General features: G+C 38.9%; 1 protein-coding gene across 5 annotated transcripts in view; it reads left to right on the top strand.

Annotated features, from left to right (window-relative positions):
• The window catches only part of chn (zinc finger transcriptional factor charlatan), a 52,113-nt gene that overhangs the window by 8,565 nt on the left and 24,093 nt on the right, over window positions 1-19,455 (top strand). Inside the window, exon 1 of one of the 5 annotated variants that reach the window (XM_087358086.1) lies at window positions 1,351-1,490. The exons of the other annotated variants lie outside the window; for them this stretch is intronic. The gene's annotated coding sequence lies outside the window, so the exon portion shown is untranslated. Of the gene's footprint in view, window positions 1-1,350; window positions 1,491-19,455 lie in introns of those variants that run through there. 5 annotated transcript variants of the gene reach the window in all.

Here is a 19,455-nt window from a genome sequence, read left to right as displayed (position 1 = left end):
AATAACCCAAGCGTCCTTGCCGCAGCATTCTTTGAAGATATTTTGTTAAACGAGTGGCTTCCCAGCGGAAGCAAGAAAAAAAACATGTCCCAAATGCTGGTGCCACAGGTAGCAATGAATCCTTCCCCGCTGAATGAGATGGGCAAGGTGCAGACTTGTAGTCCATTTATATCAATGAGTCAATAACTCCCGTTATTCTGTAGGGAAGTGAATGCCAGAGCTTCGTATTTGTATCCACGTTTCAAGTCCACACGGCGTTAAATTCCACAAGACCACAACCGACATCTTCACCGCCGTGAGAACCTCAAATCTCATATAATATAGAATCTTGTTTATAGAACCTTTTGGTTCCAAACATCGAAAGGGGTTAGTCAAAGCTGTAAATTAATGTTCCATTAAGGAAAGGACTGAAATCTGACAGAGTTGGCACTCGTCTGCAAATCATTCATCGGTATATGTTACCCAGCAGGGTACCTAGATGCTGATTTATAAGTTTTTTCTGTCGGTCAGTACCTCTTGTAAAAACAACAAATGTATTCGCACTATAGTGAATTCAGTCACTCATTTAATTCGACAATACAATTAATATGATGTTCTTAAAAAGTCAGGATCCCCAGCATCTTTCACATGAACATTTTACGCCACAGCGATAAATCTAACACGACTGATAAAACGAACTGGAGACATATTTGTGAACTGACACCGTAAAAAGGTAAGATAGAAATGGCATAATACTGGTAATTCCGATGCTGAGGAGCTTTGCGTCTCAACAGTGCATTTTGCAAGGCTTAACCTAACCCAATGCAAGAGTACGGCGTACTTGCACATGCTTTATAAAACCTAAGTGGGCTTATCCTATGTAAAATAGTAAAAACCTGGAACAAAAATAAGGGACTACGACGGAAGTTGAAACCCTCATCCTTAGCAGCCTTCTATAATCATGATACCGAGTGGACGTACAGGCGGATACAAACGTTTCGGAGGGACATACAGCCTCTATCTTCAGGTCATGAAGGAACAACTCGTTTAAACTTGCATTATTTTCCGTTTGTCTCATATGAGAACCAGTTTCTTTCTTTACTTACAAATGCACCACCGCATTTTTAAAAATGCGTGTACTTGGAGTACACACACCTCTCTTTCTTTATTTTGGGCACGTCCTCGGTGGCTTTTATTATTTGGGGTCGCACATGATCAGACTGGAAATTCAGCAGTCACACGTAGCTATCGTTGAGTTACATAACCCACAGCAGTGTGATTTTGAAGGATAACATCCTAGTTTTTTGGCTGAGTTCACAGCAAAGTTACCGGATGACCTCGTTATTTTAACACACTGGCCATGATTTGTCGCGCCAAGAAGCAACTTCTACGTCTGTTTTTTGAAAGAAGGTCCAGAAGCATCTGTAGTATAGTCCTCAACGGATAAGTTCTAGTTGCCGCCGTGAAACGTGCGACGCTATAACAGCCGGTCACTGGACTCTAATTCTAAGGTATCTCAGTCTAATCCACTTCATAATACTCAATCTTTAATATTAGTTTGAACATCCTCCAAAATCGTGTCTCGGTCTGCAAGTATGTTTGCATATAAAAATTGTTTTTGTTTCCTGTTCTTTGCACGTTTAACCTACTGTAGCTTACTTGAGTCAAATGCGCTAAAAGTATCAGAAACAGCATAAATCACCGCTTTTGTGCGGGATCGCGCAGCCTGTATTGCGACCAACATACGACCGCTGGTTGCTTGTACTATTTATTACTTTGGTTAAGGGATCGACGACCGAGTTCGATCTCCATTCACCTTCATTCCCTCAATACACCATAATGGCAAAGGGGCATCTTCATCTGTTGCTATATTATTATTCTCATACCATGTTACAGATAATTTGTCAGTGAGCCAGGTTAGTAGTGGTGGTGGTGGTGGTGGTGGTGGTGGTGGTGGTGGTAGTAGTAGTAGTAATAGTAGCACCACCACCATTTGACATAGCAAGTACTTCCAGCCAGGGGCGTATCTTTCACTCTTTAGTGCATAAATAGCTTTCTGTGACTCATACTTAAAATGAAATGTCGCTTATTCTTTTGAAAATTATTGTTCTTACTACTGCTGCACAGCCGGAGTTCGATTTCCGGCAAGGTACATGCAGTTAAAACCATTCAGGTGACAAACACAGGTAGCTAGCTGACTGCCAGGGGTGACCTTGGTAAAACGACGATCAAGATTAGTAGGCATAATAACAGGATCATCGTCAGCAAATAGCATTAACGCATTGGCCTCTTCTGAGCCTGTTTCGGCTCCAACATTGTTCATAACAATATTTCCTATCCCTTATTTTCAAGCATATCCCTTTAATGTGATCTTCTCATGTCTTAACAAGAGCTTACGTTTATTAATTTTAGTTTTAATTACAATAACCTTACATCTACAAACACACCTACTAAACACACAAGTGTAAATAATTCTGCAGTTTTAATTACTGTGTTGGTCATACAGAAGACGAGAAATACCAATGCACCAAGAAATAATATGTAAATATAAAGATCTTCCAGTGCAGCAACGTATCTGCTACTGCAATGACAATTTTTTAAAAATCTTTCGATATAGTCTTTCCTTAAGTGTCGTCCCTACAATATACGTTTGCTTCAACAGATCCATTCCTCTGTCACGTAAAAATACCAAATGACTCTTCTGTAATATATACCTTTGTTCGTAAAGGAAGATGCCAAAAGGGAACGAGATATAAACACATTATCCCAGGGATTGATGGTCTTAAGTACCTCCTCTTCATCTTCGTCGTTCAAACCCAATTGGATCAGGCGCGACTTCCCGCAATTACCAAACTTCTATCAAGTTAGCACAATGGTGAGCGTGCATTCTTCCCCACTTCAGAACACACCAAAGACCAATTCCTTTCAAACACGGTTAAACAACACCTCGTTTTATAGTACAGAAAAACATAAGACAAATATTAAAGTAAACGAAATCATGTCTTGTTAGGCTATATGCTATAATCACATAACTGAATATGCGATTCAGTTACATAGGCCTATCTTAATACTTGACTATAACTGGAAATCAATGTAAAAGTTATTTAACCACAGAATAATTTATTTAACCCAAGAATACTTTTCTTAATACCAGCCCAAAGGCAAAAGAGAGTCGGTACATCCATAGAAGACATGGAGAGATCGATTTAATACACGCTTATAGTTACCGTCACATATTTACGATGACACGCTGTTTTAACACCTGTTATAATTGTGCTACCTTAAAAATTCTTAAAATTTCATCTTAAAAATTACATTTGGAATCGAACAGGCTATAAAGACTAATCCGTGAAGACGATATTGAGACGTTTCTCATATTCGTACTGAACAATAAGCCTGATAAATTGTGAAACAAAAATTGAAACTATTGCATTACGTTTCGTTCTTCATAAAGGGTGAGTAACTTATATCCCACACTAAAATTTTAAACATAATTGACAGAACAAGTCGAGTTGTCTGTACTGTGAGAAATGGGGGGTTCTCGCAGTGATTTCCAGTAGCAGGTTATACGCCTGACCGATTGTTCTTTTAAAAGATGCACGCGCATGTAGCGCTACTTTATTGGAATAATTAATCGACGTCAGCATCAAATAGATCCTGACAATTACATTCTGCACGCAGATTAACCGCACGATATCGGTGAATTCATAAAATGTAATGAGATTCCTACTGATAAATATAGTTTATTACCACTACTTCTTCGTTACTGGTGGTTTTATTAATGAATGCAAGTTGCCCACTCTCTTACTATAAATATTTAGAAATTAATTAAAACACAAGAACCTTCGTTGTATTGTATGTTTAAAAATGTGCATGCTTCCTAGGAGATGTGTATTATCGCTAAATCATTTTAACTTCAAAGTAGTTGTTCTTTGGCAGCTACAGATGTTTGATGATGCTGTAGGAATTCTTTTGGATATCCCCGAAAAAGATGGAAGAATCAGACCGATATACTTTATTTTCCGTGAGATACTTTTTGTTTATGACGTGAGTAGATCTACATTACTGTGCTGTACTTGTACATGTGGGCCTAATACACATTTTGTATCTCATTGGCCATTACGTTCCCAATCCCATGTAGCTATAGTTAGGAAATGCCGTGTAGAACACTAAAAAGACCTCATTGTGTGATATGATAACGGAAGTTCGTAATTCAATCAATGACCGCTAAAAGACTAAATTCTGGCGAACGCCAAAATTGTTACGCCGTGCATGCATTTTTTAACCCGTTTTTTACTTTCTTCCGGTATTTAATTAATGCAGTGGACAGATTCCGTTGACGGTAGGGCTAAACTGTATTATATGTACAGAGAAAGATGCATAGTCAGACACTTCTCCGTTTATCAGAAGCAATTTTAAGTTGGATTTCATTATTTTTCTCAGGACCGAAGAAATTTGTCAGAAAAGCGGCTTTTCATAACTGACGACGTGAAGTGTGCACCAGACTCTGTGGAGAACGAACAAATATTTTCCTTCCTTTCCATCCGAATACAGAAAAGGCTGTCATGGATTTTACGTCCCATGCAGTTTTAAAATATTCATGTGTAATAACAGCGACAATGATTACGAATTATAGAAACTGTTAACCAGCAAACTCGTTTCGCAATTTGACTCCTCCATCTTTGGAATGCGACTCAGTCACGCTATTCATCCCTTCTAACAGGCACAGGAGAAATTGTACCACAGCTAATTAGTTCGCAAGGAATACAAATATGTATGGTAAATCAACAAGTAGACCTGCTCATAAATCCCACCAAGAAACGGAATCTAGTTATCTATGGTCAGTTCGCTCCTACTCGTTTCATAAGAAAAATTTATAGTACGGCTATCTTTATAAGAAGATTCCAAAGTCTACAACGACATTCGTTGGACCGTTATCACTCGGTCCACGTAGCCATTCAAAAGGAAAAATATTTCTTTTATGGTTTAATCGAGAGCCAAAATATGTCGCTCCATTTAACGTTTAGGATATTGTTACAACTGTGTGTTTAATTAATAACTCAGTGTATCGTGTGCGACGGAAATATTACATATTATCCCGAAATTCCACAACTGGATGCTAGAATATAAAAGTCAAATTGAGGAAGTTCAGAGTCTGGTCCAAGAAAGAAGGAAAAAAAGAGAGACAGTTGCATAATGAAAATCTTCGTAATTTGTTCTCCACCTATCATCTTTGATGTGATTAGATCAAGAAAGATGTGGAAATGAGAAATAAATACAAAATATTAGCCGATAAACCTGAAACAATACTTGTGAAATCTATGAACAGATAGAAGACTATCATAGCTTAAATCTACACCCCCTCCCTCAAAAGCTGACAAGAAAGGCGACAGGTTATGTTAGGATCAAAAGTGAAATTGTAATGTGTCTTTAAGACACGCTCACTACAAACAGCATTCATTTCTGGTCTATTATTAAATTAAAAAGTAAGCAACCGTTCGCGCGTTTGTTCGTCTGTCAAGTAAGAAGAGTATACCTTCTTGCTGTGTTGCCAGGATTTGATTCCGGTCATTGGTAGGGTTTTCTTTTTAACCACATATAGATCGCTCCTGGCCCAGACAGACGTCTACCAAATGGAAATCGCAGTCCATTTCTCTGGGATAAAAACGCCCGCATCGCGAAGCAAACCATTCACTTACACCTATATTGCCTAAACTCACGGAGAGTGTCTTTGTACCCTGTTCGCCTTCATGTCTTTGTGCCGATGTCCAGAGTCGACTTCGGCAAGGTAATTACTGCAGCCAAAGACGTGGCTGTAACTGCAAGTGGTCAGTACCATGTGCGTGTCTCTTTCAAAGGCCCGTTCCAGCCGATTACACATGAACCGGCATTGGAAGCCTAATTACTCGTATGTTGGGACCACCTCGTGGCATCAGCCAGATGACGAGACCTTTGAACCAGCGTAAATCTGTATTACTGACATCACATGTGATCGTGACACAGATGTACCTGTCACATTATCGAAATCAATTTTCCGGCCAATCACGTCATTGTAACAACTTACACCCCGTTTAAGCCATTACTCAAAGTGCGAATTGTTCCTGGAGTAGAACAAACGCGTTTAAATAGTGAATATTCAAACATTCCCGGGCCACCGGCAAAGCGGTTGACAATTATTTTATTCTATGAAAGTTTAACCGGGAATAGCGCAGTTATTAAAGCTACTGGCCCTGCTTACAGAGATTTAATTCTTCGCCACTGGGCTCGCTCTGGGGCATATTCATTATCCTATTCGATAGGCACCTGGACGTTTTTCCAGCGGGTAAAGAGGCCAGAGCGTGAAGAACACATCTATCGAGAGCTGATGTTTAGGTGCTTTACCTCCACGTCGCCTACACGTCTTTACTGCATGGTAATTAGGAAAGGGGAAATTTATCTTTACCATTATGTTGAATGGAGAGCTTCACTGATAAAACAATATATCACAGTAGGAACATCTGATATACTCGACGTTTCGGAGGTTGGCCATACTCCCGTCTAGAGGTGACTGGTTGTCATGAGATTGACATTTTTATTATATAAATTATAGGCCTATATCCTGTAATTATGGAAACTTTACCGTATTTCCCGCCTCTGCAATCATTTTATAAATGGAGAGTGACTGGTTATTCTTATATATATGACTATTAATCACCTATTGTGACTATATAGTGTCAAATGAGATGTGGTAGGATGACCATCGGCTATGGAAGACTCCATATGAATTTGTGAAGGCGAAGGAAGATGAAACACGAGGAACCTAATTATTCATGGTCGGTTGGTCGATCACAGGCAGAACTGGGTATCAATTCGGTGCACCGCTGTCAACCGACTTGGTAAAATGCAACGTGTGTTACGGCTTAGGCCTTGAGGTACTGCCATTCTGCGTCAGCCCAACTAGATGAGTGTGGGCGTTAGAACACGTTTCATTACAGCACCCAGTAGGCGGGATTTCCATTTCGCTGTTGATGATAGAATGATAATGAAGATGGTGACAGACGGAAAAGGAACCTACAGCTTAACATGGAATCCAAACCACGGTTAAGGCCTTGTATTTTTCACTCGGACAGTTTTGACTGTCGGTGGCAAAAGGGAAATATTAGCTGGTCTCAACCCAACATGTTCTCCATGGAAATTATTTGTGTTTTATTTAACGGCGCTAACAGTAGCTCAGACAAAAAATAGTAGAATGATAGGATAAATAAATAATTAACTGGGAAGGAAGAGGTCGGGGGGCTAACGTGCAGTACTACCCCCCCCCCACCCACAAATAAGTTTTATACTTTTATCCTGTGTTACTTGACCGCTGTCGACAGCTATTTTTAATAAAGGGTCAGAAATATAATCAAATTTAATGTTTTATTAAGAATAATGCGATCAGGCAATTTCATTGATCGTGAATTGCATATACAGAAAACTTCCTCTGAAATCCGCGAATTTAAACACGACTTCTCAGGCAAGCTGTGTTACTTACTCACTCAGAACACTTTGGATATTTCAACCCTTCGCTGCGATGACGAACAGACGGGATCAGACCTGAGATGTGGCAACATTCAGGTTGGAATGAGAAGGGGCACATGACTGCAACGAGGGGGCATTCCGTAGGAGTAGAAGGCCACATTTTTTCTAAGTCGGTGGGGGGGTGCATGGGTGGGTGGGTTAGTTGGTTGGTTGGGACGCAAGAAAAAGAAAGAGAGTTGGTTGATTGTCTTGGAAGGTCTGTTCCACTATCCCTGTCTTTTCTTTCTTTTGTCTCATTGTAATCCTCCTTTTACTCCCGAAAGATGAACTTGGTATTGTAGTGTGAAACAAGGAGCAAGTAAATAATTTTCGCAGGTTCGCAAATATGTAGAGTTCATAATATGCATGAAACCTGGCGGATATTGTTTTCAACCAGAATTTTGAAACTTACAAACTACAATATTTTACCGAAATATGTGCCTCAAGAGACTTTCAGATTAAAACGTGCGCTACAATATCTCAACTGGCAGAAGATATCTGTGGAGAGCAACTTAAGAGGAAATGTAGTTAACTGCAGAAGTTTGCATTCAAATGCACTGAAAATAACTGAACAAGCTTAGATGGCTGGACCTCTGCTGTCTGTAATAGAAGGTGGCAGGAAGATTTCCAGAAGTAATTTTGAATCGAAATAGGTCATAGATCTCATTCATACAACCACATATTCGAGAACTCCGTTGAGTATTGCATACGACAGTTATTTCTAATAACCAGTCTACATCGACTTTGTGTAACATAATTAGGCTATTAAGGCAATATGTTTCGGTGTTTTATATAACCATCTTCAGGCCTTAAACTAACTTAACTTATTCTTAAGGCCTGAACACGGTTATACAAACACTGAAATGTGCTTTCTTCATAAAACTAATTTGTTGTACAAAGTTGATGAAAGTGGACTATTAAAAATACAATTGAAGAAGCTTAGTTACAAGGAGCACTGAATATTCAATCTGCCCAACAAATAAGAGGTCTTTATGGCAATCAGTTTCAACCCGTTGATTCTAAATTCATGTCCGATGTCCCTAAGGCAACGTCCTGCGACACTTTTAAAACCAGATGGGGTTCTCGTGTGTTGGCCGTAGAACCTAGTGGTTAGCTGACTCGAACTTGGCCTATCGGCTGATTCTGGTATTTTCGTGTTTCTCTCAGCCGCTTCCTTCATACAGATTTTGGGACGTCTTAAAATACTGATGGAACGTACCAAACGCTAGACTCGAACCCAAACCGAAGCAGCAACTGGATATAGAGTCCCGTTTTTAAATTAAAGACTACCAAAAGGTCTGTAACACAACAAGGGAAGTTCTATCACCACCCGACAATGATTTTGAAGAAATGGTAGAAAAATGTTTGTAGTAACACGACATCTATAGCGTCGATTTTTAAAAGAGAACTCCGAGATGACAGATATAATACATCTGATTAGATGACTGATGAAGAATTGGAACTCTAACAGAAGACTTCATTTTTTCTGGTGATTAAACCAAGAAATATACATGAACGGGAACTGTTGTGCCAAAACAGTCAACACACTTTGTTAAACCTCAAGGGAAGAGGCTACGGGCGACATGAACAACAGGAAGGAGAGTATGGAAACCACGGTACCCGGCTACAAATATGTGAAAATTATATGAACTGGATGAGGATTGATTCAGTACAGGGTTTTCATGAACACAGTGCTGAACCTCGAAGTTAAATACCAAGAATTCTCTGGACGATGTCCAGGGGTGGAGTTCACTCACTCTCCCTTAAGTTTATTTCCTTCATTGTCTTTTTATATCTTAAAAAAATTTAACCTTTACAGCCTAGTGGTAAATTGTACCACCTGCTTTAAAATCTTTAAAAATAATATTGCTTCGTATGGTTCTCTGTGTAAGCAATGATTACTTCCTTAAACAGCGTTAACAAATTGATCTGTGTAGCGGTGAAGTGTTTTCGTTGTGGTAAGGACTGAATTGTTAGCTATTATTAATGCGAGCTTTGGTATTAAATAGTTAAAGTGACATGCGAACATACGAGCAAGAATTTTTGCTCATAACCATCTTCACTGTGGTTCCACTGACAGTCGGACGTTAAAATAAGGTTTGATAGCCACAAGAATAAACTTCATGCGTTTGGGATTGCGTGGCGTAAGACGGAAAGCAAATCTGTGACGAGGCTGGGACAGTGCTCAGGTAAAACCCCTGAGTGTTAGTTTACACCTCCACTGCTCCACTTCCCGGTACAGAGAGCTGAGTAAAAACATCTTCACATTCCGAGTTATTGCTCACAAGAAGATTTTCATGGGGAGGAGCGGAGCTGCGAGTAGAAAATAACGAGATATGGAAACTTCAAGTGCAGGGCCGAGGGACATAGGGATGAAACAATAAGAAGGGGTGGAATAATAACATAAAAAGCTAGACGAGTATAAAAAGCTTGAGATGGTTTTTGAGGAGAACTGGAGTAGGGAGTTCACAAATGCTAGAAGTGCGTCACGAGGTAGGATGAATGCTGGTTGGGAAATACAAACTTCGTAGGAAGAAAATGTTATCATAAGCACTTCTATCCTCGTGCACTTCAGAATTACACGCGTATAGAGCTGTTCCTAGCACAAGAATATGAGGACTTTAACAGAGAAGTGACTGGATCAGTAAGAAGAGTGAGAAGGTTTCGGCCATCTGCACAGTTAGACAATTCGTCGTGATGCTCCTAGCAAACGAAGTTAATACTGGATATTATTTTCTATTGGCTGAGTACATTTCGAATGACGGTAGTCAGAATAACACCGGCGTCTTTTCCTTCTGACTCGAATAGAAATAGTATCGACACATTAATTAGAAACATCGCAGTATGCTGTGAATGCTGCAATTATAATACCACAGCAACCAAAGCTTTAGAATAGGAAATATTGCTTCCATCGACTTAGGTATCCAAATAATATTGTTTCTCGAGTTCTTAAGATTCAGTCGCATAACCAAAATCCATAGTGTTTGACGTAATTTAGTTTGTAAGAAAATTAAATATCTTATTGTCCGAATGTTTATTTAACGTTTATTACGTTTTATGAAATTCAAAGGCATATACAATTTAAAAGACTGTTATTTTCAATAAAAATACTGGCGTCTATATTCTAACGAACCCAGAAATGTAATTTTAAATAAGTTTCTATGCTGCTGAAAGACATCAAACCAGAAGTGAAGACAGACTTTGTTAAAATAGCTGTCTTTCAGTTTTACCAAATAAATGCATTTTTAAGCTCCTGTTCCGCTTGTCTAAGAAAGATGTAATATGAGCAGCGTATGGTTCGTAGCGTAGAAAGCGCTACGGTTAAGATTAGCATTATGTCATTTCATTTTGCAAGATTGTTATTAATTATCAAATTCATATGTATGGCTGTTTATAAAACGGGTAAGCCCTACCTACCTGTGTGCAGATACCGAAATCTTGACTAACACACTGAAATGATAAATATTAAACTGAGCATGCAGTATATATATTGTTGGTGTTAAAAAATATATGCAAATTTTTATGAGTTTTTTTTTTTCGTAACAGAAGAACTACATCCGTCGAGAACGTACCGCTGAACAGTGAGTCCACCCTTTGTGGTTACTTCTGAAGAACACGATTCGCCACTGCATTAACGCACGCCTGATATGAAATGTTTTGTTAGAAACCGACCAGCTGTAGGACATGTACGGCAGACCTGGCCCTCCTGTACGCCAGCATTGATTTCTTTTTGTGCACCCACATATCCACCCCTTTCGCCATTACCCTCACCTACCCTTTGGAAAGGATTCTTCTCTAGAAGGATCAATCCATCTCCCTCCTTTCAGGCGTACAGTTGGGCGATGAAAGGGGAAGGATGAAAATTGAAGAACCAGGAAAAGAACAAAGCTTAAACAACGTCTCTCATATTTTCCTCGTTTTTTTGTGTATAGCATAATAGGATTATGTATGTCGACAAGAAAAAGCTTCGGGTGTAGACTATGCAGTATTGACACACCAAATACAAACTTGCATTTAACAACTTCCTTGTAGGCTACAGCAATGTTTTACTAGAAATTATGCACTCTGACACTCTATTAAAGAATGTACGGAGTTGAAAGGCAAGTGCAATTTCTTTATGTAACTTTGTATAGAACAATTTTACCCTGAGATATGAAAACGCGGATGGTTATCAGAACGACTGGTGATTCGAGAAGGATTGGTTAGGAACATTTCAAGGCTTGAAAGTTTGCGGACGAACCTTGAGGGCTAGCAATAGGATTTCATACAGGAGAATTTGTAACGCATACAAGATGTGCAATTTGTATTTAAAACGGTCGTGATATTTTGCAAAGTGTCTTTGGTTCACTTAACCCAATTTTTCGTATAAATTCTAAACTTCGCGCAACTGAGTTTTGCCTTTCGCGGGGCTACTCAAGAACGCAGCCCAGCGAACAGAGAGGGGATGCCGTACTTCTGTCAGATATGCCTTCTAATACTCATTAAGTAAGCAAAACAATCACGATCTTGGACACAGTAAAAGGCAGAGCGCTTGGTAAGGTCAATTATTTACATAAAACAGAAGCAAAATTCATCTGACACCGTGCAAGTAGCAACCGATACAGCCTGCAATTACTTCGTAATATTGTAGAACGTGTATCCGGTAGGTGCAAGCTACAGTACTATCAAAGAGTATCTACATATTAAAACTCAGTATGTGGGCAGAGTAATTTATTTGTATGTATTAATCTGAGGAAGAAAACGATGGAGCTAATTCCACGTTATTTATTATTTTTCACGTCCGAATACAATAATTTATAACTTGATCGACTTCCACAACGCGTGTTGCACGAAGTGCTGTTAAACGCATGCCTATGTGATCCTTATCTAAATGATAATTTTAAATTAATTTTGTCAGAATTTAAATACTTTGATATCAATAATAAGTAACAGGCCTTAACATGTTGGTCCCAAATTTATAGACATCTTAGAAAATGGAACGGGTTCAAGTCCAGTCGTTCCTACACACAGATAAAACACAAATGTCTGTATAAACGTCAATCTGGTTTCTTCGACCCCGCATATATTTTTTGTAATACTGTATCACACTGTATACTTAAATCATAGTTACCGCTTAAATTACATATTTAGTTTTAAGTGAATAATTAATACAAATAAGACATCAACAGATCTGTGACGACACCTATTGAGTACGTCAAGTTGATAGCAATTTTAATAAACTGCCGTGAAGTATGAATACACTTTTCGTTATTTATAACCCGGACGCCCGCGAGTCGATAACAAAGGATAAATGTGGCACCTGGTCTCGAATAGTTGAGAGCTCCTGTCATAAGGCGAGATATCAGATGGTTAAGTGTCAAAGTTCATACAATAAACACGCCCACAGAGCTCAGTACGTCAGGTTGTCTCAGGCCATCGTTCGGACTGAAGACAATTTCCACTCAAAAATAACATATTGTAGAGTTTATTGTTCGCTCTTTGGAGTGGGACAATTTCTACTCAGAAATAATGTACTCATGTATATTTTATGGATCGTAAATGAACAGAGTTATTCACTTTAAGTTGTGCGTCAGATAACTGTATGGATGATAATTAATGAAAGAGGTACGAGAGGAAATTTTGGACACAAACAGGTACGGCAAAAGTTGCTCTCAATTTCGAGCAATGATCGTTAGTTATGTTACAAAACTTTATATTCAGTGCAATATTAATGACTCGAAATTACACATTCAAATTCGTATCAATCCACTTTTACACGTGCTTCAAATTGACGGAATACAAAATATGTTACAAATGGAATTCGTGCATTTATGAAGTTAGATCCGTACCGTTTCATGTTTACGTTTATCCTCGCATTAGTCACTCTTCGCAAGTTTTTATTTTACAGTGTGCGTACAGAGCCCTGTATGTTATCCGGTCTCGCTGTCATGTTTTGCGCACCCGACAAACATTAATGACAATTCGTTAGAAGAAGAAAATAAAGAAAAACGTTTTACATGTGAGAACAGATTCGCTGTTTTGCAAAGAACAATATGGCTTATAAGTGGCGGAATCAGAATAGGATTCACAAAGAGGTAATAATACATGTAATTGTTAAGTGTAGACAGAAGTAGCTCGAATGTCCATAAGAATAGCAAAGGAGACGAATGAAAACATTTGCATCATTATTATTTTCGGACCAAGAAATCCGATGCCAATCCAAGAACCTGAATTTTATTTCGGAGGGTAATATTGGACGTACTTTTTTACCCGGAAGAATACCATCACCCACACGCCTGTATTGATCGTGTCTATATCACGTGACAGGGCTGTTGCAGTAGCGGTGGTGGATTAATGTAAGCAGTGTCCTGCAGTCTTGGTCACGAGACAGTCAGAGGAGGAGGCTGTACCACGAATCAAAACTGTCAAAAATTAGATTCCAAACTGTACGAGTATGTGCAATAATGTATGGTAACGGAATGGTTAACACGGTCATGACATTCGATTCTTCAGTTATTTTCTAGTGTACTACGATACGACTAATCGATAACATCTCACCACACATCAACGCATGATTATAAATGTGCTCTTCTGCAGGACTGTTACAAATGAGTAAATTCACACTAGGAAATCCAACGACGCAACGCAAATGTAACAGCGCTGTCACGATTAATCAACCGACCGACCCCACCAATCTTAAAATAATAATATTAATAAATCTGTCAGCAGAATGACAACCAATTACCTAATGACGGTAGCGGAGCCAACTTCCGAAACGTGGATGCCTCAAACAATAGACAATACCCAACACAGTTATTGTAATGGATCAGCCACTGTCACAAACCTTTAGAGAATCATATTATTATCTCTTATTCTGCGATATATAACTTCTGCTGTAGAAACAGCGTCGACCTTTAGCATCACAGCCCCAATCCATTATTCATCTCCACTGGATGGAATACAAGCACTTCGAGCACTGTACTACACGTAGGGTGTAGGGTGCAGCTAAGATCTCTTTCTACTTGAGTCATGTTTCATTAATAGGCATGTAGCCGGCAGCCCAAAGGCATCGAGAACTTTCATCCGTCTCCTCGATGTTTTTTGCTCCGTCTTAGTCCTGCGGATTTATTTTTCTTTCGTGTGCCAAGTGCCCAAGCCATCCGAGTTTACGTAAACATTCAAATAATTTAAGGTCATCGGTACTAGAATGCATTTCTCTAAATGAGCTATTCCGTGTATGTGATCTTGAATCTTTGGAAGGGAAAAGAAATTATTTCTGTAGAACAGCATGCCAATCTTTATACGTTTTAACTATGTCACAAAAACGAACTACTGCGCTAAATGTGGCTTCTAGTGTTACAGGCAGTGATACATTGTAGTCCTGTAGGTGGTTACCATTGTTTCGGAACGTATAAGCCACTGAATGTGGAGGCGATACGTTCTCAGAAAGTGTTCTTGCATCATTTATTTTAAAGGAAAATGGAAAATAACAAGCAACGGCGTGAAATATGATTCACTTTAAATCCACACGAAGGTCCATAATAATGCTTTCAAAGGCTCAACATTGGACTCTATCCTGAACCAGTTTAATCTAGTTCACATTTGTACATCCTATTTTTTACATATTTTTAACAGAATCCCCAACCACGTGGGTTTTCAAATAATATTTTATATTCGTTTCCTGCCCTCCACACTCTATAAAACATCTGCAAATGCAGTGCGCCACATATTTTGCCTTCGTTTGCCACAATTCTCGGACAAGTAAATATAAAAATCCTTAAAAAGAGACCAGGGTTCAAGTACCGTCACACTTACACTGTCGATTAAGGAAATAATCTGTTACAACTGTTTATGAAACCTATAAACAAAGAATGTAGTTCCCGATTGTTAAGCAGGTATATTTCCCACAGGGTTTTAAAGGGTTGATAACATTCAGCATGAAAGCATGTCTAATATGGTTGCTAAACGTGAACAAATTAGTAAATTACAATGCTGTTGCTACATTAATATTTGATGAACATAAGAAATTCTGTCATCCGGTAGCCTATGTACTTTAGCGCCGTTATAGTCCAATGAGAAAATATTTTAGAAACCGATGGAACACAACTCCGCCACACAAAATTCCTCCCATTCTTCATACCCAGGGAGAAAACATCCAATCCCCAGGAGACAAGCTTGTGTATATGCCAAATTGCTTCTTCCAATAAGTCATTGTGCCCAACAGCGTCTCGTAATTGGGAAGCTAGGGATTTGTAAACCTTCATTCGTCTTTTGTATTGCTTCTTATGATAGATGCTACTGATAGGTCTACGTAGTCTATGATTGAACGATGGAGATTTGTTTCCTAACAACTAAAATTATTTAAGACTTAATTAGAAATGTGAAAATGAAGACGTTGACAAGTTAATTTAATCTTCTTTTAAAACATTCCCGGTATGCCCATGTAACTGGAAAATATCAGTCTACGTTTCCGTTAAATTTCGCAATGCAAGCTTTGATCCTGCCATCATGGCAGTGGCCTTTAAACAATGTTGCTTGCTGTTTCGGATAATACGGCTACGGATTCGAATCCCGCCCGGAGCGTGGCAGTTATGTACATTACTATATTGCCTTATTAATAACAGCGTCTCAACTAGACAATACATAGAGACATCAACGGCACGATAATTTTTAAGTTTTAATATTATAACAGTGTGGTCATCGATAATATGAAGCACATTTTGTAAGTACATGAATATGTGAAAATTGTATATTTTAAGGTAAAGTTCTAGTTTTGAAATTCAAAAATGGTTGCGTAATATATGTTTTAAACGATTAGTTTTAAGGAAATGTTGTAAGGCATGTCTTGACTTATTAGATGGATAAAGCATTCATTCAATTAATTGTGACAGCCAAGCAGGCAAGTTGGGCATCTTATACTTTCTTTGGTACGCTTAAATAATTTGAGGGCATGACGACGGACTAAAGGAGTTATATACGGACATACATATTTTCTGGATCCTTACAGTACAACTTAAAACAGGTCTTGTAACGTGCTAGTGACGAGTGTATTTTCCCTCTTAAATTCCAAAGTGTAGTTAAATAATATAAAAAATAATGTACAGAATAAATCAATGTAAATTCGAGAGCCGAATTAACGGGCCACCTCAAATTTTTCACATCCTGTCTGACGTATGTTAATAACAAACAAAAGTATTCAAACTTTCTGCGTAATGCACAATTGTGTGGACATTTATGAAGTCACTTTTTTGTCCATGCACGTTTAACAGTGTGACTGTGTGTAAAGACATCAATTGGCGCATTTCTACTCAAGTCGCTGGTTACTTGTTCACAAGGAATTTTTGTAGTCATACGACTGCCACGTATTTCTAGTTTTAAAGTTCTCTCAACCATGGTCAGACTTCAATTAATTATACACGCTTCTCCTACTTTACGAGGGCGGATAGCTGATGTGAAAACGAAAATCGATAACGAAAACCTACTTTAACTGTGCATCGGCATTAGAAATTCCATATTTACTATGCCCATAAGACTTCTAGCGGATTTATTGATTCATAAGGTTGTCTCAGCACCTAAGGTCACGCTATGAAGACACACAGAGGACGTCGAAGCGAAGTTCCTCCACGTATTCTTAACCTGGAAATGCGTAATAGGCCTAATGGGCCCCAGTAAAAGTCTGGACGTCGTGGCAAAGAAAAATACCCCTACTCTGGTTCGGTCTTCCATACTTTATCTTACTGAAGTGTCCAGATACACTTTGTTAATTTGTAGTTTAATTATTATATTGACAATAAATGGGCAGTCATAAAGGCAATATTTCTAGTCAATCGTAAAGCATAGGATTCACAATATAAAGCCTCTCCTACCGTGATGTCAGTTGTTCTTCACACACCGCATTATCACATACAAAGAAGCTCTGTCGACTGAGACATGGCAATGTAACCACTAGACCTATATCTGATGAACATGTAGGTGCTTCTTAATGCAAGAAATTTGACCATGACGGTATACTCGATGCATTTTTGATGTGGATGAAGTAATCACTAAAATACAAGACCCACGCCTGCCAACTTCACAAATTTGTATCTATTATGATCTACCGTATGTGATGAGCATCGTCAAATCCGGCCTTCGGCGTTTTTGGTCACTGCTCTGCGTACACGGGTAAGTGGACATTCGTAACCTATTGGGCCGGTAATATCTCCCCTGCTTTGTGTTATTTCGTTTAATAACTCTAAGACAGCAGCGCAATGTAGCGCCATTGCTGCTGGTAGTGTCGAATGCTCCGATCTGGCTAGTAGTTACTAAAGCACTTCAGCACTGCGGTGTGATTCTTGCGGGGATTTAGTAACACTGCATTTCCGTACGACTAGGATTCGCCAGTTAATAATGGATTATTTGATCCTGTTTAGTCCAACCAAGATCACGCGATGAAGGAAGATGTGTCATACAGAATGTTAAAGAAAGTTTCAGATGACGATTTTTTCATATTGAACCTGTGACACCTCGTACATCTGTTTTGTTTCCCGAATCTGCACGAGAGGGTTCGCGAGTAGTTATCAACTCTCATCGTTTACGGTCAATTGATGTGGGTGTACTTCCACATTCTAAGCCCGACACAGTTGGCTGCATATTTGACAGTATTCATCTAACTGTTCTAACACATAATCTCTTTGCTAATGGATACTGAAGGCTCAATATTGCTAATACGACTCTGTAGGACACGATCTTGAGTAATTTAAATCTCTCGTAGATATTTTATTTTTTGTCTTTAGCGTACTCACTTCACAAAACTTGTCTTTAAAGACGAATCAATTTGCTACACATGTAAAATTTCGATTACATTTCAAAGCATGGGTATTTCGAGTGCCAATGATAACTGCAGCACTGTTTATTGTAGATCCTTCTGTAGAATACAAATATGGTACCGGCCAAATATATAGTTCTTCGGTAAGGGTCTACATCAGGGATTGTCATCCTTTTTGGATAACGGGCAATTAGTAAATGGCTATTATCTACAGTGGGCACCGTATGAATCTACCAAACAAAAATACGCGAATTGAAATAATTATATGACTGTGTTCTTGCAACGTTGACATTTAAAACTGTGAATATTCTAAAATCCTCGTGGGTAACCCCAGTACCCTTTCAAGGGCACATTGCCTACGGGCATAAGGTTGACGATCCCTGGTCTAAGTAATCGCAAAACACAGAAATGATCTAGCTCGCTCTTCATAAATGTGACACCCCGCTATTTGAAACGAACGACAATCCGAAAATAGCATTTAAATAACGATCTTATTTCTGAATTCTGCGTAATCCTCTTTGAAAACAGCAGTTGTCATTCTTCTTGGTTCTACTTCCGTCTTCAGGAGAAAGAAGAGGTCCCCTGGTAGAGCTAGGTCAGGTATGAGACTAGCTCGGTCAGGGGGCTCAACAAATTAGCCTTTTGCCCTCCTTTCACCTGAAGGAGGAGGTATATCCAACTTCCGGAACGCTGTGGTTTGAAAACTCCCAGACGATGCATAAGTCCAAAAAACAACAAAATGTGTTGCACTAACGTCAGAAACCTTCAAACTTCAAGCACTCAAATAAAGATTGCCTTTGGATATGCGTCTCCAGCACTGGGAAACTGTCGGTACAAAGGTAATGAACGGTTTCTTGGAAGCAAGAAAGGCAAATGTGCATGATCGGTCATTGTTTTGCCTAGAGTACTGGGTTCAATAGAAAAACTTGTTCTTCATTCTGTGAAATCTCTATCGAATAATCTGGAATCATTTGAATCTTTTAAATGCGTTATCATTTCACGCCGGATAATTCTGATCGGTCTGACGAAAACACTAAGAGACACGTTCCCCATCTACTTCAAAGAAAGGCTAGCATGCGTGCGTGTGTGGAGGCAGTAAACTCTTTTGAAACTACGGTCAGTAATGTGCCAATATCCGCTGATAATGGAGG

Source organism: Zootermopsis nevadensis, unplaced genomic scaffold (assembly GCF_977971745.1).
Source record: "Zootermopsis nevadensis isolate Lab colony 2312 unplaced genomic scaffold, Znev_1.0 Znev_ptg000029l, whole genome shotgun sequence".
Classification (NCBI taxonomy): Eukaryota; Metazoa; Arthropoda; class Insecta; order Blattodea; family Termopsidae; genus Zootermopsis; species Zootermopsis nevadensis.
The sequence above is the reverse complement of the archived record's forward strand: the minus strand, read 5'-3'. Positions and strand labels throughout refer to the sequence as shown.